The sequence below is a fragment of the Polyodon spathula genome, chromosome 8, assembly GCF_017654505.1.
Source record: "Polyodon spathula isolate WHYD16114869_AA chromosome 8, ASM1765450v1, whole genome shotgun sequence".
NCBI lineage: Eukaryota > Metazoa > Chordata > Actinopteri > Acipenseriformes > Polyodontidae > Polyodon > Polyodon spathula.
In genome coordinates this window covers 41,603,356-41,630,511 of record NC_054541.1, presented here as the reverse complement: position 1 = coordinate 41,630,511, position 27,156 = coordinate 41,603,356, and the positions used below count along the sequence as shown (strand labels likewise).

Genomic DNA, 27,156 nt, shown 5'->3' with positions numbered 1-27,156 from the left:
ACTTATATCCTAGAAGTTAATTAAAATGTTGCAAACATTATGAAGCCACTTTCACATAATATTAAAACTGTCAAGATGATGTCTCTTGGTCTCTGCAGAAATTGAAACTTCTGAAACTGATGATTTAAATAAAAAGATAAATATAGTTTGTAATGATGATTGTCCTCACATATTGCTAGAACAAAATGCATCTATAAAATCACTTAAACAGGATAAGCAGACTCAGAGATTCCTCAAGTGCAGGTAAATGGAACATCAATATGTATGTTGGTCAACGGGAACTTGCTTACTCTATTCAAAATTGAATATCAATAAATAAAGTTACCTCCTGATTCACCATGGAATGCATTATACTATAATACATTGCTATCTTTAGACTCCAGTCATGAAATACTGAAATACAGTAGATGTGCATACATCTGTTAGTCACACATAGTGAATAATGTGAACACATATTCTCCCTGCTAGGAGTATTATTTACCATAAGCTTTATCAGCTACACTGTGAATTGCTACTGGCCTTTGATTACTCAAGGGCTTTGATAACAATATATCAATCTGCATAAAAAGTGGAGCTTCTTCTATCCATGACACAAGCTCTTTTTCCAAAATTACTTAATCATGCAGTTTGATTTCAACTGCCATCCAACAATGCTCCCTTAATTATTCTCTGGAATATGCAGTACATTAATGTTATGAAACACGAGGCAGCCTGTGTATTACATGCATGACTGAGCACTCTTGGGTGTGAAATATATACACCTCATGTATAAAGCAAACAGGATGCCGACAGGGCGGAGTGCTAGAAGAAGGGTTTAAATAGCAAGGCTGAATGAATAGATAGGATGGGCAGGAGCTCTACATCTATATCTATATATATATATATATCTAGATGTCATTTTTTATCTTGAATTTTTTTCCCAAACGGTGTTATAACAAAGTGAATGTCAGCTGCATTCACTAATCTTACAGTTGCAGGCTGCAGCAAAACATATGTCAGCTGCATTCACTAATCTTACAGTTGCAGGCTGCAGCAAAACATATGTCAGCTGCATTCACTAATCTTACAGTTGCAGGCTGCAGCAAAACATATGTCAGCTGCATTCACTAATCTTACAGTTGCAGGCTGCAGCAAAACATATGTCAGCTGCATTCACTAATCTTACAGTTGCAGGCTGCAGCAAAACATATGTCAGCTGCATTCACTAATCTTACAGTTGCAGGCTGCAGCAAAACATTTATTGTGCCATTTATGGACTTCCTCCAGATTCTTTCAACAGCAGCCACCATTTCCGAACGTGTTTTGCACACCAAACCCTAGTAAACAACTACAGTTGGATTTCATAGAGATACCAGCTCCCTGTGTATATGCGAGTTTAAATGGCTTTGCAGTGACCGGTATGGTTAAGCAAATCTACTTGGGCAAGAGAGAGGGCTGAGAAAAGGGTGCTTCCATTTGAGTAGCAACAATGTATTGCATACCACTGAATACTATGTGAGCAGATATTTACATAGTGGTTTTATTAATCCAAGCTGAATAAGTAATGCTGTTTATTCACATACAGCACAGAAATATTGGAAGTACTACTCAGATTATACAAAATAAAATATAATTTAATTCAGGAAACTTATTTATTGTAGTCAGAATTGTTTCTGTGGTGATTGCATCTACTGTAGCTGTAGATGAGCTTTGGATGACTGCAAATGACAGCAAATGAGCATGTTTGGAAAAGCTCCATGTATTTATAGTTTGTTGTAGAAGCACTAAAGATGGCCACCACCTGACAACCCCTGTGGGACAAAAGTCGGTCCACGTATTTGAAGATTCAAAATGTTTTCCATACAAAATTGTTATTACATATGAATGGATTGTTGAATACATTTTGATTGAATGTGCCATGGTGATAAATGCCTTTTTTAAACAAAGAGCAAGAAAGGAAATTTAACAAATTAGTAGCCAAGCCAATGAATGGCTCCTTTTTCTCTTCAACGGATGCAGAACAAACACACCTTTACCACAAAATACCAGGGATATTATTAATGACGTCATTTCTAATTTGGCCATCTATTCAGTTTGTCGATCTATGATGGATGTGCTTTTCTTCAGGTGGTAAAAACTGGATATTTTTTATTAAAATACATATATTTAAATATATGTCTTTCAATTCATATATACATTGTTTTTACAGTAGCTTTTTGTAAAATAATTTAAATTAAAAGTAACCATCTATCATGAATCTCTAAGATTGCTTTTAGAATATATTAGCAAAAGATCAGCTACTGAATCATAAATATCTTCATGTAGTCTGAACATTCTGGAATTGAAGATGCATATGAGACAAAAGACAATTTATCCTAAGCAGTTCTTGTGAACAGAGGCTGAGATTGAACAGCAAAGGTAAAGTAATGCAAATGTGTTTTGTTAAAAGATGTCCACAGCTTACAGTAGACAGTATGTACTTGGATCTAGAAAAGACATTTTGATATACAATCTGAATCCAGTTTATGTTCCACATTTTAATACCACATTATTCATTGAACTGAGCTTCTCAGTTACATAAACCTGCCTTTGGGTTGCACATATACACTGTACTGTAATCTTTAGAATACAACAAGCACCCTATATGTAAAAGGCAGCCTTTGATGAAAAGACTAATTTGAATCTGTATTGAGACTGAATTGCTCTCTGCTGCTGAAGTTTTGCAACATTTGAATGAAGTACCTGGGAAGCCCAACATTTTGATTGCCAATACAGCACCTGCTCTTTGCTTTCTGCAAACATGCAGTACATAATCTGATTACTAATTCAGTATATAATGTTGTCCAAAAGTTTTAGCTTTTGAGCTCATTTTAATTATCTGTTAACCAGCAGTCATTTTTTATATGCTCGACTGCCCAGATTACACTAACGTATTTGTATCCATCTTTCACACTCTGCATGGTAAAGACAATAACTGCTTTTCATTAATCCTTTATCATGCATTCCAAGGTCCTCCATATGTCTGTGCATTGGTTTGTATTATGGACATCCACTTAATAGTGCCCACACTAAGATGGGAATACTATACAGGGTGATTCATTATTCGCATATTATTGGCGCATCACAAAAAGTGGAGGCTACATGGAGGCTGTTATGCAAAGGAGCGATGTCTATAACAGAGGCACTCTGAGACGCACAAATTGGCCACCTGCGGTTTGGTCTGGTATAAAGAGACTGGATCCCCACTGTTCCACTGTACTCACAGCAGAAGGACATGTGTTAAGCATGTCAAAGTTTACATTTGCACTTGCAGAGCCCACTGAGCTAATTGTGCAATGTGGCGAAAATGGACATAGCAGTGCTGCAACAGCTTCCGCTTTGCTAGCAAGCACACTGAGAGAGGCACAGTTCCAACATCAGCCGTAAGTAGACAGCCCACATCTACCACCATTGAACCGCAGTCATGAGCCAGAAACAGTCAACAAGAAGAATAGCCTGTCTGCACTGTTGGACAGTAGAGGAAGAGGAGCGCATTCTTCAACCGCGTTGTTATAACATTAGACAAACAGTTTTACCAAGCCTATTGTTTAAATATGTGTTCAATTATATAGCTATGTTTCCTTTCAGTACTAGCCAATACAATCCAACAAAAAGGCATTTTATAAAATGTAATCATATAACGTTTATCAGCAGTTACAGGACAGGATTAAAATTAATGTAAAGCAATGTTAGTCCTCTACAGGGCATAAGACTGATACTGTACATTGTGTTTAAAACATACCTGCAACTATAAAACGATCTGGAAAGGTTTGATTCATTGTAATTGGTCCTATCCTGTAAACTGGCATTAGCACTATCATATGTACTAACCACAGGATCATCCACAGGTAGTATTCTACTTCTGCCTTGTTGAAATTGAGGTACTGTATGTCCTTTCAGTTTTAAAAAGCCAGCCATACTGTTCACAGGCAAGAAATCTAGGGTATTGTCAAAACAATTCTCCAGTTAGAATTCCATTATTTTAAACTTCCGTATAGGCATCTAACCAACATCAGAAATAATAATGTTCATATTTGTGCTTGTTTTAGAGAAATAAGACACTCAAAAATGTTGTTGTTGTTTTTCTTCTCGTTGTTAAACTTGGAAGACATCCCTACATGTGTTTCTGGCTGGACAGTGTGGTTGGAGCAGCTGGCTATGGACTACAGTATAACATTTACAACAAGCTTTGATCCGCATCAACAGCAGATGTGCGTTGATTCATAACCTTTCCCTGAAATCATGCATTTATGCCTGCTGAATAATTATAGGAATTAGAATTGAAATGGATCTGTGGCTAAAGGGGCATGCTGATACATCAGCCAACCGAGCCTCTTTCCCTCTTTATCCATACTCACTTTGTATGCTGAAAGAGATTGTTTCAGTCTGTCAGCTGACCTACTGAAAACACTGCAGCACGAAACTAGAAACCAACCTGTGTGTTGCACAGCGCGGGCTGAATGCTAATTCTCTGCATCAATGCTATCTTCAAAGGGATATTTTGTCAGTCACCACTGAGGCCCGGAAAACACAGAGGACAGCCAGAAAAGAGCAGAACATCACGTTCTTATCAAGCAATTTTTCAGTGTTCTTTATTTACTACTAATTTGTTTGAAATCCCCTTGGTTCTCTTTCTGCAGTGATTTCTAACTATCACACACTACATTTTTTAGTTTTTTTTTTTTTTTTCATTCTGAATATTCTGCAGCATGCATGCCAGGCAATGTATTCTAAATCTCTCCTAACCCGTTATTCACGGCAGAATTTTTTTTTATAACATTTCAGAAGCAGCAGTATCTTGTTTGTGTAAAACAGCCGACCAAGTATCTCACAAAAACCTTTTCAAAAAAGCATAGATTCGAAATGGATTTTACATGAACACTGAACGAATACAGATTGAGCTGTCCATTCACTCACCTTAAAAAGGGACAAAAAAATTAACAGAATAGCCTTCAGTTTCCAATGATTAGTCGAGACTCCTTGGGGGTTAATCCATTCACAGCTTTATACTGTTTATTTAAAGCATAAGCTATTAAACACTCGCATGTTCTCCTGTCACCCTTGTACAAGTAACTAAGTGTACACTGCTCATCTTCAGATCCTTCGCTGTTATCTAAAAGCTCCTGCTCCATCTGTTTAGGCAGGAGCTTCAGAAGCACAAAGCTGCCCCTGACTGATTTCATTACAATATCTGTTGCATTTTGGTCTCTCTACACCACATGTTTATCTGTCAGAAAGCCACTTGTAGATACATTCACACATCAGAAAGTCCCTGGTATCGCAGCCAGTTTATTTTAATATAGTGTTTTGGGATTTCACCAATGTATTTTTTAATGTAATGTACCTGTTTTTTCTTCAGTCACGTTCAGGACATGTTTGCAAAATCCGTACTATTTTAGTAAATAGCAGTAATTCTAATTTTACTATATCATCCTTCAGCTATTATCAAATCTTCAATGAAAGCGTCTGCAGAAATGAAACATAATATGCATCTTGCTTTCTGGACTTGCGCATTTTAACCAGTGATCGAGACAGCCAACACCCAAGCAATTAATACTGTTGGCCTCTACCAAAATTGTCAACAGAATTAGTCCTTGTTGTTACTTTAGTCAATGCACCAGCTTGATTTATTTTCTGTATTGCATTCATTTCTTTTTAAATCTATACATAGATTTAAAAAAACATGATTATGTATAAAAAAAAAAAAAAGCCATGCACAAACATACAATTATAGAATGGAACAGAATTCTACCATTCTGAAATAGTTTGTTGTTTTTGTAATTTAAAACTATAGTTAAACTGTTGCTTTTAATAATGTAGTAGTATATATATATATATATATATATATATATATATATATATATATATATATATATATATTTTAATCAAAGATGTATATATAAAATGCTTAGCCAGTTCCAGTGAGATACCACCACCTATTTCTTGCCAGACAAATACCAATCACTATAAAAAACTAAAAGGGCATGCATGTAAAACAGTTAGCTTATGACGTTGATAGGGTTTTTAAACCTTTAAAGATCTGCAGGTTAACAGGTTTGGCTGGTATAAGAATGAACTGCAAGGAAGGCAGTTGTCATATCTTAATACGCAATTAGTTTAAATGCCTAGTTATGCAGGCAACTTTTGTCAAAAAAGTACGCTATTTCTGTTGTCGGTTATCAATAAAATGCATCGTTTATACACTCTGTTTCTAGGTCATTGACACTGGTAGTGTTAAGGAATGTTTGCACTGCTAGAACATGTTCCTCAACAGCGTAAACATACTTGCTAATTGAAATACTCTAGAAATATTTACTGTTGCCTAGGACTGCCTGTGTAATTTTAAAAGAATTGCAACTTGTTTTAAAACAATATAATAACAAATTGAAGTATGTAAAAGACCCGTAAACACCATGCTCAACCATAGAACGAACTGGCAAAGAATTGGAAACTGCAAAATGACAGTTAAAATGGTAATTATGGAAAACATGAACACACACACGTCAGTGACAAGTGCCAAATGATCATCACAATATAGCAGATAAGGACTGGGTTTCAGTCAGTGATGGCGGAAATGAATGTTTGAACCATTACAAAGGCTTTCTGTTGCGTACTCTAAGAGCAAGCATGGGCATACTTGCAGAATGTCATTTTATATTGATTTACCTCATTCCATAGGTTTCACATTAATGTCAGTGGGCATATTGAACGTTAGCATACTGTATGCTACTACAGGAAAACCACATAGTACTTACTTAAACATGGCATAAAACTCCAAATACACTATGCAGGTTTAGGGGAAGTCCACACTCTGTGTCATGACACAGGTTAGTTGGGATATAAAATACAATTTCCTTCAGCATTATGTTGGAAAAGCATGCAACTTCCAGATAGCAATACTAAATCTTTAAAATTAGTTTATGTCTGTGCTTTTGGAAATTATTGATGCCCAGACTGCCTTGTGCAATGAAATTTCTCATTTTAAATGTACTTCACTCATCTGTGGTACTATGTAATATAGGCTTGTGGCAGGCTGGCGAGTGGAAAGAGGCCCAGAGACAGACTGCAGTTCAAAAAAATAACTATTTTATTATAAACACAAAAATGAAAGGGCACAAGGGCCAAAACAAAGCAATTTAAACACAAAGAAAGACAAAAAGCAAAACTTACAAAAATAACAATTTCCAGGCTGGGCAATGCCTTCACTGGATTCAAACTTTCCAAACAACCAAAAAAAAACCAACCTGCTTCCTCAGCTCCCTCTCCCCAAATGAGAAGCAGAGGCCTCCTTTTATATCAGGTGGCTGGGCGCTGATTGATCGTTAATCAACCTAATCAACTAATCAACCCCAGCCACCTGAACATAATAAACCCAGGCAGGTAGGGGAAGTTAACCCCATCCCTGCCAATTTAAAGGGCAGAGCTTTGCTCTGCCACACACCTCCCCCCATGTACAACGTACACCGGCTGCAATCGGCCAACTCCCCCCTTCCCCCCACCCCCCTCCCCCCAAGAGTCCAATTATGTCCCTTGGGTGGGCTGTTATGGTGGGTGGTGGTGGGCGGGGTTGATGTCGGAGCCCCCAAGCCTTCTTTGGTTGAGGGGGCCCCGAATCTCCAAGGTAGTACGGCGACGGCGGCCCGGCTCTCTCTGGTGGCGGAGGCGGTGACGGCGGCCCGGCTCCCTCTAGTGGATGGAGGCGGCCCGGCTCCCTCTAGTGGATGGAGGCGGCCCGGCTCCCTCTAGCGGATGGAGGCGGCCCGGCTCCCTCTAGTGGCGGAGGCGGCGACGGCAGTGGACCCTCTGCAACCCTAGAAAACAAAAAGGAGACACCAGCAGTCCCAAGCGATGCGGAGCAGCAGGCAACCCCAGGCGATGCGAAGCAGCAGGCAACCCCAGGCGATCCAAATGTGTCATCCCTGAGCGTAGCGGGCGTGGCATCCCTGGGCGGTGCAAGGCAGGCATCCTTGGGCCATAGCTCCTCCCCTCTGGGCTCTGAGAGCGCCGGCTCCTCCTCTCTGGCTCTGAGAGCCCTCCTCTCGGGCTCTGAGAGCGCCGGCGGCTCCTCACCCCTCTCTGGCTCTGGGAGCGCCGGCGGCTCCTCACCCCTCTCTGGCTCTGGGAGCGCCGGCGGCTCCTCACCCCTCTCTGGCTCTGGGAGCGACGGCGGCTCCTCACCCCTCTCTGGCTCTGGGAGCGACGGAGGCTCCTCCTCCCTCTCTGGCTCTGGGAGCGACGGAGGCTCCTCCTCCCTCTCTGGCTCTGGGAGCGACGGAGGCTCCTCCTCCCTCTCTGGCTCTGGGAGCGACGGAGGCTCCTCCTCCCTCTCTGGCTCTGGGAGCGACGGAGGCTCCTCCTCCCTCTCTGGCTCTCGGGAAGGCGGCTCACCCCTCTTTATTGGAGTGACCGGGGCATCTCCCATGTCTACAGCCAGGTAATTAACCACCATGAGGGCAACCTCTGGGAAGGAGGCCGGGTGGTGTTGTTCCTCCCACTGTTCCCACCTCTCCCCATCTCGACGCCACAGCGTGTTGATAACTATGGGGAGATCGTGGACGAGGTCTGCCTCAGGGTGCATCAACCAGTCCCAGATCTCCTGGGACGGTGGTGAAGGTGGTGGTGCTGGAGGTAGTGGGGTGGCCCCTGATGCCCGGGGTGAACACTGCACCTCTTCCTGGGCCTGGTTGTAGGGGCATCCTGCCCAGTTGTGGCCGTCCTCCTCACACCGGCCACACCAGTTTGCCGGTGGCACGTCTGGGCAGGACCGCCAACGATGGTCCTCCTTCCCACACCAGGAACACCAGGGGAAGAGGCTGGCCGGGTCCTCCAGTGGTGGCTGCAGCAGCTTACATTTCTTCAGCTGCTGCTGCTTTTCCTGCCTTTGCCGCTGTCTGCTCTTTCCCATTTTTTTTTTTTTTTTTTTTCAAAAAAAAAAAAAAATTATCCCAAAAATGCCACAAAACAAAACAAAAATACTGCTCTGAGCCTCTAGGTGGCGCTATCCCACTTCTGACACCAAATGTGGCAGGCTGGCGAGTGGAAAGAGGCCCAGAGACAGACTGCAGTTCAAAAAAATAACTATTTTATTATAAACACAAAAATGAAAGGGCACAAGGGCCAAAACAAAGCAATTTAAACACAAAGAAAGACAAAAAGCAAAACTTACAAAAATAACAATTTCCAGGCTGGGCAATGCCTTCACTGGATTCAAACTTTCCAAACACCCAAAAAAAAAAAAAAAAAACCCAACCTGCTTCCTCAGCTCCCTCTCCCCAAATGAGAAGCAGAGACCTCCTTTTATATCAGGTGGCTGGGCGCTGATTGATCGTTAATCAACCTAATCAACTAATCAACCCCAGCCACCTGAACATAATAAACCCAGGCAGGTAGGGGAAGTTAACCCCATCCCTGCCAATTTAAAGGGAAGAGCTTTGCTCTGCCACAAGGCTATTGATCCACAACCAATTTAGGAGCTGCCCAGAGTAAAAGAGAAGGGACAGGGTGTCCTTAATATACAGTAAAGCTTCCTGAAAGCACAGATATTTTCTTTTGGATTTCTTCCATGTATCAGCAGGTTGTAAACTGCGATTGGCACAGTCATTAGTATCATGATGTGTCCAGGATTGAAACCGCAGTCTCAAGTGTGCAGAAGAACATATTTTCTTACTGTTGTTTTTCTTTTGATAAAGTATGTAATTAACACATTTCTTCTTTATTTCTTGTACAGAATCCAGTTAAGTAAATTAAACACTGCAATTAATTATAATAACCATAGTAAAAACTGCCAATTAAATTAACCAACGTACAGGACTAACAGAACCTCAACATACTGGAAATGTACTTCATTTTAAGTACTTTTTGTTTGTACTTATTGTAGAAATTGTAGTATGTAGTATATATTTCTTTATATGTAAAGGGGCCACATGGCAAACAGTAAATAGTGATTGATTGAACCTTCCTTAAACTACAATAAACGAGCAGCATGTTAACGCTACGTTAATACAACGAAATCTTAAAATGTCTTGATGTATCACATATAGGGCAACGTACAAGATACATCCTATAGGGCAACATACAAACATACAAGGGCATACAGTTTACTAGATTAAATAATACAGTGTTTCAGTACATTTTGCAGTAAAGCGCACACTATATTACATACATGTTACTGTAGTAAATATTTATCCAAGGTGACTTACAGAGACTAGGGTGTGTGAACTATGCATCAGCTGCAGAGTCCCTTACAACAACATCTCCACCCAAAACAGAGCACAAGGAATATAAGTGACTTGCTCAGGGTCACACAGTGAGTGAGCTGCGATTTGAACTGAGGTCCTCCATTGCTTTAACCGGAGACCTCCTAATTATAAGCCTGTTTCTTTAACCATCAGACCACACAGCCTGCATTATACATGTTTTGTAAAATGTGAAAGTGACTTACCCTTCTGTCCCCAGTCCAGAATGGACACAAATGATGAAGGACACAAAAACTCTGTAACTGCAAATCGTGGGAAAGACATTTTACAATTTTGTATGACCCCACCTCTAAAAGGTCCTAAATAAAGGTGCTGCCTGTATTTCTTGTCTGTAGTGACAGAAAACAGCTGGTTATTTCCCCTATCTGTACAGTAGATTTTTGCTAACCCAGAACCCTGTAGACGGATTCGTTCCACCATCCAAACCATGCTGTGATAATGAAATGCATTCTGATAGTTCAGAATAGCAAATCTGAATATCACATTTTTGATCCCCCTTGCAATATGTGTCTCATTACAGTGACTCATTATCAATTTAGGATGAAAGTAAAAAGAACATTCCATACTGTAAATAAATACAGTTGGTCACAATTATAATTACATCTGTCTCATATTTTTCAATTCTGAACTCCTCTGCTGCAGTTTGGTAAAATCATAGTGCATGGCTGAATAGAGAAGATCTACTGTACTGTTAAACTGTATTTGTGAGCTCTGATTATGAACATTCTGAGAGATTACATTATTTTTATAATTATGTGCTTTCTGTGAAGCAAAGAGTGCTACAAACACTACAAGTGCTTCAACTCAATTGACAGTCTGGCTCTGTTGAGCATTTTCAATAGGACCCCAATTAGTAGTTGTTACCTATGAGTTGTTACCTAGTAATAGCAGTACTACCAGGTAAGGGCTCTTGGGCTCAGTAATAAATTATCGCTTATTTAAAACACTTTGATTGCTTGCATAAATAATTACAAATACATTATTATATTATAATTAAATAGGGCCTGTGGAAAGCCTCTTCAGTACTAATCTATCCAAATTATTTAAGAGATTGTTATAAATTATTAAAAACAACCAATACAGACCCCTTTACTTGGAACCATAAAAATGTACATTTGCGATCCACTTATTTGGGACACATGCAAAATATCAAGATGAATACAAAGTTATGTATTGCTTTAATGTATAAAGGTACAGCTGGACATCTTTAATGTGAATATATAAAACAAATAAGATTTGTGACAAATACAACTAATGATGTCCTAAAATCAGAATGCTAAAAACTAAAAAGACTGCATGTGTTTATTTTCTTGGCAGACTCTAGCTACACTGAAAAGTGTCCATGATAATGGTAGCGACAACTGTGGTGCAATTGCAGCTTGTCATTTGGCAGAAAAGGGCAGCGCTGTAGTAAGGCTTTTTAATCAGCCATTTGTATCTTCATTTTTCTTTGCATTTGCTCGAGACATCTGTGTCTAGACCACTGATGGTTACAACTTGATCTGCAGCATAGATTACCAATATAATAATATAGTATGTGCAAACTGTATTATATTCACTGCAATTATTATGAAATCCAAATCAGTATTTCTAACCACTAAAGGAACATTTTATTTGCATTCATCAAAGCTTCAATTCACTGAATCCCCAACAAAAAATGTATATCAACCATTCCAAGACTCTTTGTAAACTGGTCATTCTTTGTACTGCCTTCCCGTTGCCAGTAAAAAGATTTAATATAAACAAAAAAAAAAAAGTTTTCTCTTAAAATATACATTAGGGTAGAGAAGAGGTACGTTTCATGTCTTTTAAGCGGTAGTTCTGTGTTATATGGGTAAAACACTTGTCTTCAACAACAAACGTACAGATGCTGACTTACGATACTGTACTGTCTTTGAGACTTTTGCTTTAACTTCTCTTTTCATCTGTAGGAGAGAGCAGTCAAATTCAACTTCTATTGCACATTGTAAATCCTTGGTTTTAGTTGTCGCTAAGCATACCCCGTTGCCCCTCTCCCAGTACCTTAACTAAGAAATGACCAGCAGCTGTTTCAGTCACCTGAACAATTAGTGACCTTATAACACATTCATATTAAATTGGATTCAAAGATAATTACATACTGTGATGATTGTATAATTTCATAGTGAATGTGAGGATATGATTACCACAGATGGTGCATAGACAAGGACACATATGCAATGTATGCCCTTTCTCCAGTAATGCCAATATTTGCATGACACAGAGAGCTATCAAGTTGGATGGCGATACCCTGATGGGACACAATTGTTTTTACATTATTTTGTTGCCGTTTTATTGATTTAAATTGAAGTACTCTACAAATCCATGCCTGTTGATGACATACAACCAAATTCACAATGAATATGAAAGCTGTATTATAATTAAAAAAAGTAACACTTATTGCACATTTCTGCGCTTGAAAATGTGACAGAGTGGACCAGTAACTGTATTCTTTTTAACTCAGTTTTTAAGTTCTGATTTAACAATGTATTATTAAGACTGAAGGTGGATTGCTAACAAAGTGTTCTATCTAGTGTGTCAGTAACATGCATCCCCTGTCACGGCTGTTATTTAAACATTTGACCATATCAACATGTAGAATATAACCATTGACCAAATCAACATGTATAATATAACCATTGACCATATCAACTTGTATAATATAACCACTGACCATATCAACATGTCTAAAATAAGAGATGAATTGATTCTTCATTCTTAGCCCTCAAATAAGCAATTTAGAATTTAAATTTTTTTTCAATTGAACTTTTTTTCCCCCCAATGGCAGCATTATATAAATAAAATATACAATAATATATATATATATATATATATATATATATATATATATATATATATATATATATATACATACATATACATGCACACACATATTTTTACAATGGCAGCATTATAATAACATTATAATACTTGTGCAGGCATATCATTTTTTAGAATTTATTTTTTCTGTGATAGAGTTCAAAGCAGATGCACTTCAAACCCTCAACAATGTGAACGTCTTCATCTAGAACACATACATCAGAAAACTTCCGTGGCAAATTTTCATTCAAGTCATATACAGTATCTTCCCCAGTTTCAGGGACGGGTGTATAGCACTGTTATATTAATTATTATTTGTGAAGTGTAGGTACAATAAATAAATATGTTGTTTTGACCAGTAACATACCTGAAAAGGCTTCCTTACTACTTGTAACACCAACAAATAAATAAAGAAATCTCTTCGTTTTATTCTCTGTAGATACACAGGCATCCATTTATCACTCTCAGCTGTGTATACACAGATGACCCGGTCTGCCAGGAAAAAACAAAACTGCATAAACTTTTAGAAAACAGTTTTCTTATTTTTTCATTGCAGCACGTTAAAAGACATGTTAACCTGTTAAACCCCCAGCCTCCCACAGGCAATTTCCTGGGTTATGGCCTTAATTAAATCACATTATCTTCCAAAGTATGGACAGCACAGGCATGGTTCAGGGCTTGAATTCAAGGTAACCCCCTGGCCATTACTCAGTACCACATTGGAAGGAGAAATATAAAAAAAAAACCCATAAAAAACAAGAAACACTTTTTATTTATTTAAATTCTTTCGTCATTTTTTCACCTTGTACCATATGAAAAGAGCCAGATTTTTTTCCAGTGCTTCCCCAACATGTCTACTACACTGGATAAAAATTTGAAACTGATTGAATAAAGGAATCAAATTCTACATGAGTTTTTACAAAGCTAGGCCCAAGGGTCCCCAAACCTCTCCAAAAATGAATATTGTGTAAATCTTTATGGCCAGTCATACACTAGTTTCTGGAGCAAGTTCTAAAAGGGAGGTTACGTTCTGGCACCTCACACGCTATACATTGCCACATGAATTAGATTTTGTAATCCTCTTTTTTACTTATTTGTCCAATATTTCATTCAAAAGGTGGCCTTTTTGGAGAGCTTTGGGGTGCCCGAAATGTATCCATGATGAGTATGCATGACAAATACTCTCAGTTCATATGCCACAACTGTCAGGCACATTGCTCTCACATAACTGTGTGTTTGTGCAGGAGAATGTTGCTACTGAGATTTTTTTTGTAGCTCTGAATTTTCAGTACCTGACTGTATTTTTGTTACTCACTTGCTTGAAAGTATGTAAATGTCAAGAAACAAAATAATGAGAAGATTTTTTTTTCTCAAAATAAAGTGGTTACACTCATTCAAGCACTGCTGACACGTGAACATATGTTGATTACTGGATAAAGGTGTCTGCTAAAAGTCTAATAATAATAATAATAATAATAATAATAATAATAATAATAATAATAAATAATAATAATAATAATAATAATGGGATTGCAGACACCTTTGCTGCTCTAAATCAGGCTGCCAGACTGAAAACACCTCAGTTCCTTTCATCTTTACTTTGATTGACATGTGGTAAACAAAGGAACTGAGTGAGTGACTGTTGGAGCAGGCGGCCAGCTTATCTTGAAAGGGCAAGAAACCTACACTGTCTCTAGGTGAGTAACATCACTCCTTGTAATCATGGAAATATAAAAAAGTTTGCTAAACACTCCCATGCAATAATCTAAATCAATGAACATAAATGAGAAAATAATAAAGACGGCCAGGAAGCAACAATTACTTCTTGCAACTTGTATTGCATCGTAAAGATCAGGGACCGTATACAGCAGCACAGCACAGATGAGACATGGTGTTGCTCTTTACTATGCAATAAAAATTGTAAAAAAAAAAAGTTATTTCTATGTGCCCCTTGACAGTCAAATGGTTGCATTTTCTAATAACATTTACAGTAAAAATACATATTGAAAATTACGTATAATAATAATAATAATAATAATAATAATAATAATAATAATAATAATAATAATAATAATAATAATAATAAATGTAGTGTGGATCCATTATACTTTCAAATCCTGAAGAGGCTCCAATCCATCTTCAGATGCTGCTTCACAGACGCTGAATCAGCGCTTTCCAACCCAGAAAGTTGATCATTTTCGCCGTCACTTTCACTTTTATCCATCTCCTCCAAAACTTCAAAAAGACTGAATATACTTCTTTTGGGATGCTTTGGAACACTGCTCGCCATTTCGTTCAATTTTATAAATTTTACAAATTGAAAAATGATCAGAAAACGGTAAGAAACCTTGATCCTAAGTGCGTAATGCTGCGCTCTCGCTTGCAAATATGTGTCTTGTTTACATACGCACATCAATTACTCTTCAATGGATTAGGTTACAAACAAAGTCAAGGTACGATTGGACAGCTTGTGACTTCCCCTACAACGTGATCAGGGAGATTTCACCATCAACAGATACATGTAAGGCCAGAGCAGCGAAACTCACAGCTAGTCGATCTGAGTTGTTTTTGAACTGTGAGGTATATGACACATTGCGAAGGGAATATCTCAGCGGTGAAATGGCGAATTCGAAAAATTCCTTCGCTGTTTGACGGTAGGAAAACAACGTTTTTGATATTGAGTCAGTTTTTTTTTTTTGCTGTTTTGCTTTTGTAATAATATTACAGATGATTTTTGAAATATAATGTGTAATTGCAGTACCATGTTCCACCCGCGGAACAGGGGGGCGTAAGAGGTTAAACTTTGCAGATGCACATATAACCCCTGCATGCTATTCTCACAGGAGTGACAAATTTGGACTTGCATGGCTCCACGTGGAAATAGTGGGATAAACAGCTGGGTGGTTAAGACCTAGGTGTCAGCAGATAAACAAATACGGTGTTAGTATCATGGTATATTAGTATATTAAAATGACTGATGTACAGTATTGAAATAAATGTACACACAAAGGGACCCACAGTTGGACAAATGTACTGACCGACAGACACCCCCATAATATCTCTGGAATCTAATGAGTAATCTAGGGGTGTGAATCAATTAAAAATATATCTTTTGAGATTGGCCCAGATTTTAAGTGAAAATAAACATGTTTTGCTTCAGTACTATCATGAAACTGTGAGTCAGTAGAACAGAAAGAAAAGTTTAATTTTGCTGAGGCGAAATTGAAACTGTCCTTGTGACAAATGTAGTGTGGATAACATTAAATGTTCTGTCACTAACCATAATCAAACTGCCATGGGCATTTAGAAATCAGAGGCAGACTCAACTGGTGTGAACAAATTGAGCACTGATTGCATTCTGTAGTCTGCAGTGTAAATGGACTGATCTTTGACAGATTCAATACCTCAATCCTTTTAGTTGTGTTGATTTTCAAGGCTTATAAATCTATTGCACTACAATACAGAAAGACATACTTGTAGAGTTGCATTCATGACAGGAAAGTGTGTCTGTATAAGTGGTATGCATCTACATAGTTACAGTGAAAACCACCTGTGGCAGAGCAAAGCTCTGCCATTTTGAAATTGGCAGGGATGGGGTTAATTTCCCCTACCTGCCTGGGTTTATTATGTTCATGTGGCTGTTGTTGATTAGTTGATTAGGTTAATTAACGATCAATCAGCGCCCAGCCACCTGACATAAAAGGAGGCCTCTGCTTCCCATTTGGGAGGAGGGAGCTGAGGAAGCAGGCTGGTGTTTGTTTGTTTGTTTGTTTGTTTGTTTGTTTGTTTGTTTGTTTGTTTGTTTGTTTGTTTGTTTGTTTGTTTGTTTGTTTGTTTGTTTGTTTGTTTGTTTGTTTGTTTGTTTGTTTTTGTTTGTTTGTTTGTTTGTTTGTTTGTTTGTTTGTTTGTTTTCTAAATCCAGTGAAGGCATTGCCCAGCCTGGAAATCTTTTATTTTTGTAAGTTTTGTGTTTTGTTATTTGTGTTTAAATCTTTATTTTGCCCTTGTGCACTTTCATTTTTGTGTTTATTTATAATAGTTATTTTTTGAACTGCAGTCTGTCTCTGGGCCTCTAGCCACTCGCCAGCCTGCCACACCACCAATAAGAATCGTTGGTTTGAATCAACCACGTATTGCAATCAAACATTTATTTTGCTATTCTTCAAATACCAAATTTACCTCCTTATTGAATCAATTGCTTATGTTATCAAAATGGGACCTTGGGACTGATGAATGACAGTTAATAACAAGGAATATAGTGCTACTGTAAGAAAAAATTCAGAAAATGCATGTGATAGTTATATGTAGTATTTTATAACAGAATCAAGCCGTTACATCGCAGACTGAAGGCTAAACGAGAGTGATGGATTAATGAGAGGTGGGTACAGTACAGTATGCTATTACTGTATATACCACCCTTGTGTATTTGCATTTATGTTTATTTCTAGAAACATCATAATGTAAAATGTAATTTAAATGTTATTACATGACAAGAAAAAAATCACAAGCAACTTTGATGGGGGCTGTAATTTTTAAATCTGTTGTTGCAAGGACAAGAACAAAAACCCAGTCACATTAATCAATCAATCAATCTTTATTTTATATAGCGCCTTTCATAGTGGAACACCATCATAAAGTGCTTTACAAGATGCAGTAAGTTCAAGAAAATCTATAATAATTCAAATACAGAAATGCATAATACATTATATACAGTGGAAAGTGCATAATACATAAAATAGTACAATAAATACAGTGGAAAGTGCAGAATACATGATAGTAACAATACATGAAATAGTAGCAGCAGCTAATAGCAGATACCTGGCTTAAGGAGTATGGAAAGCAAGAGAGAACAGATGGGTTTTGAGAGTTGATTTAAAGTGAGCTACGGTCAGAGCATCACGCACCAAAGCTGGGAGAGAATTCCAAAGTCGGAGCCATGAAGCTAAATGACTGTTGTCCGAGTGTGGTGCACTTTTGCTTGGGGATAACAAGCAGTCCAGAGTTGGAAGACCTCAGCATAGCAGGTTAGCAGGTTGAGGAGGTACTCGGGACCTGTCTGATGAAGAGCATCGTAGGTGAGCAGGAGAGTTTTGAACATAATCCTGAACTTTACAGGTAGCCAGTTCAGCTAGGCAAGGAGGGGGGAGGGGTGATATGATCACGTTTTTTACATCTGGTAAGGATCCTGGAAGCAGCATTCTGAACTAGCTGCAGTTTCTGATGCGTCGGTTTATGATGCGTACCCTGTAACAAGGGTAGACTACACGCCACTCCCACCTCCATCATCAGGAGACTACACGTTGCTCCCACATCCACCACTTCCACTGCCAGGAGCAGAGCAGCAGGAGCTGCCTCTGCCTTCGCCACCTCCACCAGCAGAGGGTGAATGCCTGCTGGGTCCCCGTCCACCAGCTGAGGGTATATGCCTGCTGGGTCCCTTTCCACCAGCAGTGAGTGAATGCCTGCAGGGTCTCTTTCCACCAGCAGAGGATGAATGCCTGCTGGAGTCACTTCCCCCACCATCACGAGGAGAGGAGCTGGAGCGGTCTCTGGCTCCATCACCATCAGGGGGAGAGGAGCAGGAGCTGCCTCTCCCTTCACCAGATGAAGGACCAGGACTGGATGCTGATGGCATAGGATGCCCAAGGATGCCTGCTGCTCCGCATCGCCTGGGGCTGCCTGCTGCTCCGCATCGCCTGGGGCTGCCTGCTGCTCCGCATCGCCTGGGGCTGCCTCTGTCTCCGAATTGCCTGTCAAGCCATGGGTGGCAGGGTACGAGGGAGAAGCAGAGCTCTCGCTGCCGCCTCTATGGCCAGGGGCTCGCCTCCCGAGGGTCTGCTGCTGCCTTTGCCTGGGGTCACCGGAACTGCTTCGCTGGGGGTCGCCGTCAGCTCTGCTTGGCGGCAGGGGTCAGTGTGGCCGCAGCCCCATCAGAGGGAGCTGCTGGCTATGAAAAAGGGGGTAGAGGTCAGGAGACCACCTTCCTCAGCAGCCTTTCCCCTGTGGGAGTGGACCACCATGCTGTCAGCTGTGCCACTACCGGCAGGGGAGCTGACAGCATTTTCAGCCATGGGCTCAGTGAAGCTTCCCTTCCCGGCCCAAGACTTTGACCTGGACTGCTGGGTTTTTAAGGGGGGAGGTGGCCATTGAGGCCAGGTGTGCTTTGCACAAGGGGGGGGGGGGGGGGGGGGGGGGGGGGGGGGGGGGGGGGGGGTAAGTGCCCTGCCCCTAGGCTATTTATTTGTGTTGTATGTTGCGTGTAGTGTGTATTGTAGTTGGTACACGGGATATAATATGGGTTATGAACACAAGTGATTTAAAATGTATATTTCTATTTGGGCACGAGGATTGCACAGCACTTCACGTGCAGGTAAAATGTAGTAATATGCGAGCACGGGGAATTGCACTTTATTAATTCACGTGCAGTTGTACCGAGACTACAATTGAATGATTGATTAGCAATCGAGTCTCGGTACAGCTGCATAAAAGTAGCATGTTTTCACTCACTCGGGGTTGTGTGTTCGTGAGTGGAGAACTGGTGTGGAGAGGAGGTAAAAACTAAGATTAACGATTGCTTCGTGCTGGCTTACAACCAGCACAATACTTGTTTGTTTGTCCACCATTTGTCTGTCTGTCTGTTCGTTTTGGCTACTGTGCCATTTTATTTTACAAAGTGTTTTTCTTGTTCAACCTTTTATTTTCTGTTTACTGATTAAAGTGCGCAACAGCGCAATTCACATTTCACCTGGCAGTACTGAGTGTTTCTTCCGGGTCTGACTTCACCACAAACACCATCCTGTTAAAGTTTAGCATAAAAAAACAGACTGTATGCGTCCGGATAGGTAAGAGGACATCCAGGAATGACAGGTTCCAGAGATTCCAGCATACTTTTGAAGGCAGTCAAGAAGAATGCCACGATCTATGGTGTCCAAAGCAGCTGTTAGGTCAAGAAGGACAAGCACAAAGGAAGCACCAGCATCAGCATTGAGCAGGAGATCATTCACAATCCAGAGCACAGCAGTTTCAGTACTGTGATGTGGCCGGAAACCAAACTGTGAGAGATTCAAGCAGATTGTTTTCGGTGAAATATTTCATTAGCTGACTGACAGCGCCCTTTTGAGGGATTTTGAAAGAAAAGGGAGATTGATTATTTGATAAGTCAGACGGGTCAAGGGAGGATTTTTTGAATACCGGTGTGACTCTGGCAAGCTTGAGGGCAGCAGGAACCAAGCCACAGTCCAGGGACAGGTTGAGGGTGTGCATAATGGAGGGAGCAAGATCAGAAGCACAGAGGCCAGGAGTCCATGGGGCACGTGGCAGTAGTTGATTTCAACAGTAAGCCGGAAACATCAGCAATGGAGAGAGGGGAGAAGGAGAAAAGGGCAGGTGGAGCAACTGGAGGAGCGTCAAGGTGGTCAATTAGTAGTACAAATGCATGAACCAGTTTTTCAGCTACAGAAGCAGAAAGCATAGGTCACACCCTAGCGATGTTTCTAAGGTGGAAAAATTATGCCTTTACAATATTCTGCACATGAGGTTCAAAAGTTTATCCAGGATCAAAAATAACTCCCACATTTCTCAGTTGGGATCTAAACTCAAGCCTGGTACCATCAACTGACAAGTTTACAGCATTGGTTTTATGTAACTGGTGGGCAGTGCCTAGCAACATAACCTCCGTCTTGTCACAGTTAAGATGCAGAAGGTTTTGTGACATTCAATTCTTAATATCAGAAATGCAATCAGCAAGCACAGAGGCAGCAACATCAACATCAGATTTAGTATGCACATAAATTTGGGTGTCAGCTGCACAAAAATGATAATTCAGGCAATGCAGTCTTATTATGTGACCAAGGGGAAACATGTACATACGAAATAGCAGAGGGCCCATAATTGAGCCTTGTGGGACAGCAGATGTTAGCATCCCAACCTCAGAACTAAAACCGCCAAGAGTGTTAACCCCCAGTAAGATAAGACTGAAACCATTTTTGTGCAATGCCAGAAATGCCTAACAAACCTTCTAAGAGCCAAAAGAATTAAAACTGATAACACACCTGAATCAGCTGCCATAAGATTGTTTGTAACTTTAACAAGGCCAGTACTGTGTAGTTGTCGAAAACCAGAATGCAAAGGTTCATAGTGTTTATTTGCAGTTAGATGGCAATTTAATTGCAAAGTGACAGCTTGTTCTAATATTTTAGCAAGGCAGGGCAGATTTGAGATGGGACGATAGGCATAATTATTAAAATTATCCAAAGCCATGTTAGCTTTTTCAGGCACTGGAGTGACTGCATTCAAATACATACAGGACTGATGACCAAGGCCCTCAGGACAACCTCCTCTGCACAATACAAGGCTTATGCTGTATGCACCTCACATTGTAAAGGATGGATCCAGGGCTTAGCGTTGGTTCGGTTGTGCAGAAATGTGGGGAGCTTAAAAACAGGAACCAGGGTATTGTACTTCAATTGAATAACGCTGGTAAGTGGTATGTCGTACGAACCATAACACCCAACGTCTTTCACTTGACATCTCTCACATACTTGCATCACGATGGTCAATCAATACTACAGTTTTTTTACAAGGCAGAAAATTGTGAAACGAAGAAAGAAAGAAAGAAGAGCTTGAGTGTATTTTCTCAAAATTACACAAATGTGTTTTTTACTGTGTTTTTAGTTCTGATTTAGTTCTGATTACTAACTGGAAATGTCTTACACTGCTGTTCAGTATTAATGTTTAGGCATTGATACTATCAGTTGTATCAAGGACAGAAGGCATGCTGAACTGTAGAAGTTGACGGCAAAATGTAAGACATACTGCGATTTATGTGCAATTCTTCCGACCAAATGGCTGCTTAATTATCCTTGTTGTGTTAACAAAGACTGCAAGTATGAAGAGAAATGAATTTCAAAGAATCCAAACTTGGCTTGCTCATAAAAGAAACAGCATTACAAGCACTGGCTTCATAGCTCTGGTGTGCTCGAGTGAACTTGTGCTCCTCACTTTCCTACTCAGCAGGAAGACTGAAACATCAAAAGTAATTTGTTCATAAGAGGAGGTGCCCTTCAGCATATAAGTTTGTCACACTGCGTCTTTTGAAGAATGACCTTCATTCGTATGTGTGTGTGTGTGCTTCTCTCAGGTTTAACACTGTATGACATTACAGTTGGCAAAGTAGTATAACTTAACAGTGAATGGTTTGACCATGTAAACAAGCTTCATAAAAGTAAGGGAAATTTATCACCACTGCTTGAAAATGCCAGACCTGCCAATCACAATTATGTGGTTTCATTATCAAATGAAAATCTGTTTGCTTGGAATAAAAACCCAGCAAAAATGTGATCCTTTATCCCTGCTACCAGTAAAGCATATTCAGAGTAAGCACATTCTTTGAAAAAAAAAAAAAAAGTCTACAAAAGACATTCAAAATGAAATCTAAAAGATGTGGCTATACGCCAGTCTCAGCCATTAAAATGAACGGTGGTTGCTACATGTTCTGATCTTAATTGTCTTCAGACAGCCTTTAGATAAAGTAACGTCCTTTTTTATTATCATCATTTATTACAGACCTGGAATGAGTTTTCAACCACCAAAGCAAAGCATCTTGGAAATGCTAAAACTCACAACTGACAAATGTTAACTTCACCCCACTAAAGATCACAGGACAGCCAAGTAATCATTTCCATAAGACATTCAAAATGATTTTATTATCAAGCTAAACCCTTTTCTGAAATCCATTCCAGTCGGAGCCTTTGCTATTTACATACATAGAGCTAACAAAATAATTATACTCAATCTTATATTAAATAAGACTTACTAAAATTGTTTTTTGACTGACAGGAATAATTCAGAGCTGACTAAAGTCCTCTTGTGGCAATGGCATCAATGTAAGCTCCTATGTACTCCACATCATAATGCTTCGTTTCTGTTCAGACGGTAGATCAGCCTCCGTAGTCATACAGTCATTGGCCTCTGACATCAATGAGAAAGACAAGGCTAAATGTGCTAAATAATGCAGTTTTCTTATGTGGACGCTTGCTTAGGCTATAGGATGGAAATAAAGCATTGAGAATCATCTTGCCTTGGTGTTATTTCATTTAATTAGGAAAATAGTAGGTTGTATGTTGATGGCTTAAAGCTGTTAACTTTCTGGAATGTTCTTAAGAACATAAGAAAATATGAATGGTTGCCAACGAGAGGAGGCAATTTGGCCCGTCTTGCTCGTTTGGTTGTTAGTAGCTGATCCCAGAATCTCACCAAGCAACTTCTTGAAGGATCCTAGGGTGTCAGCCTCAACAACATTACTGGGGAGTTGGTTCCAGACTCCCACAATTCTCTGTGTAAAAAAGTGCCTCCTATTTTCTGTTCTGAATGCCCCTTTGTCTAATCTCCATTTGTGCCCCCTGGTCCTTGTTTCTTTTTTCACGTCGAAAAAGTCCCCTGGGTCGACACTGTCAACACCTTTTAGAATTCTGAATGCTTGAATCAGATATATTCTTCTTTGTTCAAGATTGAATAGATGCAGTTAATTTAGAATGTCTGCATATGACATGCCTTTTAAACCAGGAATAATTCTGATCGCTTTGCACTCTTCAATATCCTTTTTGTAGCAGAAGTGACCAGAACTGAACACAATATTCTAGATGAGGTCTTACTAATGCATTTTTAAGTTATTAATGTAGATTAGGAAGAGCAGAGGACCTAATATTGATCCCTGTGGTACTGGCAAACAGCAGCCATTAATGGTAGAATAAACATGTACATCATGTTTTTTAATTTCCAGTTCTTGTTTTGTTGTCTTTCATTTCATCTTTTGAAGTTATTTTTAAAATGTTTGAACCCAGCATGGTTTATTGGCTACATGCTTCAAGTTAGTTTCCCACAAGGGCTTTTTGCATCATCAATGCGAAACTAAAGACTAAAAAGTTTGAGACTAATTTGATTAGCTAACCAAGGGCACAGCCACAGGTGAAGCGGGCATGACTAATAACCAAATTAGTCTCAATCTCTAATCTCACATGATGGCTAAAGAAAATTTTGAGTGGAAGTACCTGTGGTGTTCGGCAGGAACCCTGAGGACCTGCAATTACGTGGTACAGTGAAGTTGCCTTGTGTTTGCTCTGATATAAACACCACCCTAAACAGCTTATTAACTTAGAATGAGCTTTTTAAAAAGTACACTTATCAATGCTAACAACTGTATTAGACATTCTTAATCAGTGTCAGATGCTGATTCTTGACAAAATGAAATTAATTTCATGCTGGCAAAATAACAGCCATATGTATTTGCTAAATTCCCATAGATTGCAGGAAGTATCAGGTCTTTGGAGTTCATATATGATTAAAAGGCACAATATAGTGAACAGTACTTTACCTAAATACCAAGTGAGACAACGCCCATCTACATATACTGAAATCAAGAGCATCACTTTTACGTAGGCCAGAAGGGATTTGCCCTCAGGCAGTATTAACACTTGCCAATACAGATCTTTCCACTGTACAAAAGCACCAGGCTGGAGATCTCTGATATCATACAGCCTACAGTTCATTGAACTGGCTGTCTTGACTTCAAATAGGTCATTTTAGTAATGTATCTGTAAATTGTGTTGGCTGACTGATACAACCACGCGTTTGTTAAACACTTTCAGTGCCACCAACTGCCTTTAAAGATGCTTCCTGAAGAATCAGATATTTTCAGTGGAAAACAAACCACCAACAAATCATAGGAATAGCATGCTATCCTGCCCATGTAAACCATAAGGTCAGGTGGGATCACAAGCACTTTTCTTCCAGACTCTAAGCAGTGGAGAAGAAGAACATTGAGGAATACTGAACTTCTCAATGAGAGCCTGCCTATTTGGAAAAATGCCAAAAGCGTTGGGTTTTTTTTTTTTTTTTTTTTTTAAACAGCTTCTGGATTACCAACTATGAAAATCCCATATATTATAAGATTATGTTTAAAATACAAGAATAAAATAAAATGCACTTTAAAGTGCATTTTCCATTTTCTATCACAAGCACATGGCAATTAAAATGGTGAGTACCACCTTCTACATACCTACTCAATAAGCTTGCATTGACCTAAAACAATACTATATTAACTGCATTAACTACAGTATAATCACTTTCCAAGACCTGCTCAAGCAAACTCTGCTTGTTAGGGGCTCATTATGTTATATGAAAGGCTCATATAAGAGATTCAACGTGTACACAGTGACCCTTGGCTACTGGGGAATACTGGTAGCATGATCAAATGCTTTAAAATAACTTGATATGAAGGCTTAGGAAAGTTCAAATGCTTCACATACAACATGCCCCACCCATAAGCATCAGGTTGAGGTTGAAAAGATACTGTAAGTCAACTCACAAAGCACCTGAGTACTTAGCATACAATGTATTATGTCAATCGGTCACACTGCAAAATGTCTCTAGAAATTGTGGATTACTGCATTAGGAAATTATATTCATCCTTATGCAGGTAAGAGCTACACACAGATACCGCCAATTCAAGGGGTCAATACAGTAACTATGGAGGACGCACCCTCTAATAAAGAACAGTGTACTGTGAAAATACTGTAAGAATGCAGAAACTGGAAGTATAGGTGTCTGGAGCTGCGCGTTTCTCATTCCACCCTGTCAAAGCACCGCGTCCCTAATCGCGAATATTGGTGCAATTGCTTGGAAAATGTCATTGACAATCAGGTTTGTTTGTTTGTTACTTTTTGTTCAGTAAGGTGTTACAAATTGTTACCATTACTTATTAAGCGAGCACTTGGTGCATAATTTGACATTTTAATTATTAATAAACCCTGTCAGTGCTTCGTGCTTGTGAATTATACACGCCCTTTCTGTTCCTTATTTTTTTGGCAAAACAATATTAGCCAATATAATATTTTTATCTTTAATAGCTGTAGTGTAATTTATAATAATAATAATAAATAATAATAATAATAATAATAATAATAATAATAATATATTTACATTAACATTAATGTCATAGTTGATGTTTATTTCCACATGCCGGTACAGTCTAATACAGGATTAATTTAACAGCATCTGCGCAATATGTTCGTATGGACATATCGTATTATTTAAAAAAAAAATAAGAATAGTCCTGTAAAGTAAAACATTTCAATGCATCCTGTACACAAATGTAACCTTTTTTTCGTTTAAAGAACAGGTTATTCGTATAAGTATCTACATTACATAGGCTTTCTGGAGAAACCCGCTGCCATGTTTCTGCATTGCGGTAGTTTGGTGCATTGGCCGCTTTAGTTCACATGTGTGCACACTGGCTACCACCGCTAATTAAACTGTCTGGGTTCTAATTTTCGCATGCCTTTATTTTCTTACCTGCAACGGAGAACCGTCGATCTGTTCAGTCTCTGCAAAGCACACCTATGTCCGCCGCACCGCCAGTCAACCATGCCCAACCGACAGGAGGGACCTTTTATTATTATTCTATTGGATACTGGGTGATGTTTGACGTGTAAGCATAACGCGCTTGGGGTTTCCATTGGACGAAAAGGATGTCATTCCATCTGTATTGGGCTGGGTTGGGATGCTAATATCTGCAGTGAGTCTGCAGTGAAATATTACACAGGATTCAGGGACCACACAACGAATTTGTGTTGTCTTGCCTAAAGCAAGACACGGCATTGTGCGAGAGGAAGAGATTCTTACTGACAGTAATAATCACCAAACCCAAAACTATAGGAAGCGGTGGCGTCTGATACCACCGCAAGAATCACAACATGAGTTTCCAGACCTATGGGATGCTGATCGATTTACATCATGCATTTCAATCTGCAGGTCGCTGCATCTTGTCCAGTGCAGTGTTCTGTTCTACACACCAGGACTCTCAGCTATCTTATCTGCAATAGATTCACGCACCACACTGAGACCCCGTCGTCTATTTTGTACACAGGATTTAAAAAATAAATAAATAAAAATAAAAAAGGTTTTAGACGGTAAATCCGCCGAAATGGAAAATCGCTTAGTCGCTGCCTTATATGATACAGTGGGCTGAACGAGTTGTTATCATAGC

General features: G+C 39.4%; 1 protein-coding gene across 2 annotated transcripts in view; it reads right to left on the bottom strand.

Moving 5' to 3' along the window:
- LOC121319969 (contactin-1-like) overlaps positions 1-26,559 on the bottom strand; it is a 95,433-nt gene extending 68,874 nt beyond the window's left edge. The window contains exon 1 of one of the 2 annotated variants that reach the window (XM_041257996.1): positions 26,463-26,559. The gene's annotated coding sequence lies outside the window, so the exon portion shown is untranslated. Of the gene's footprint in view, positions 1-4,935; positions 5,145-26,462 lie in introns of those variants that run through there. The other variant, XM_041257999.1, reaches the window with a different exon arrangement.
- Between the last annotated feature and the right edge of the window lie 597 nt (positions 26,560-27,156).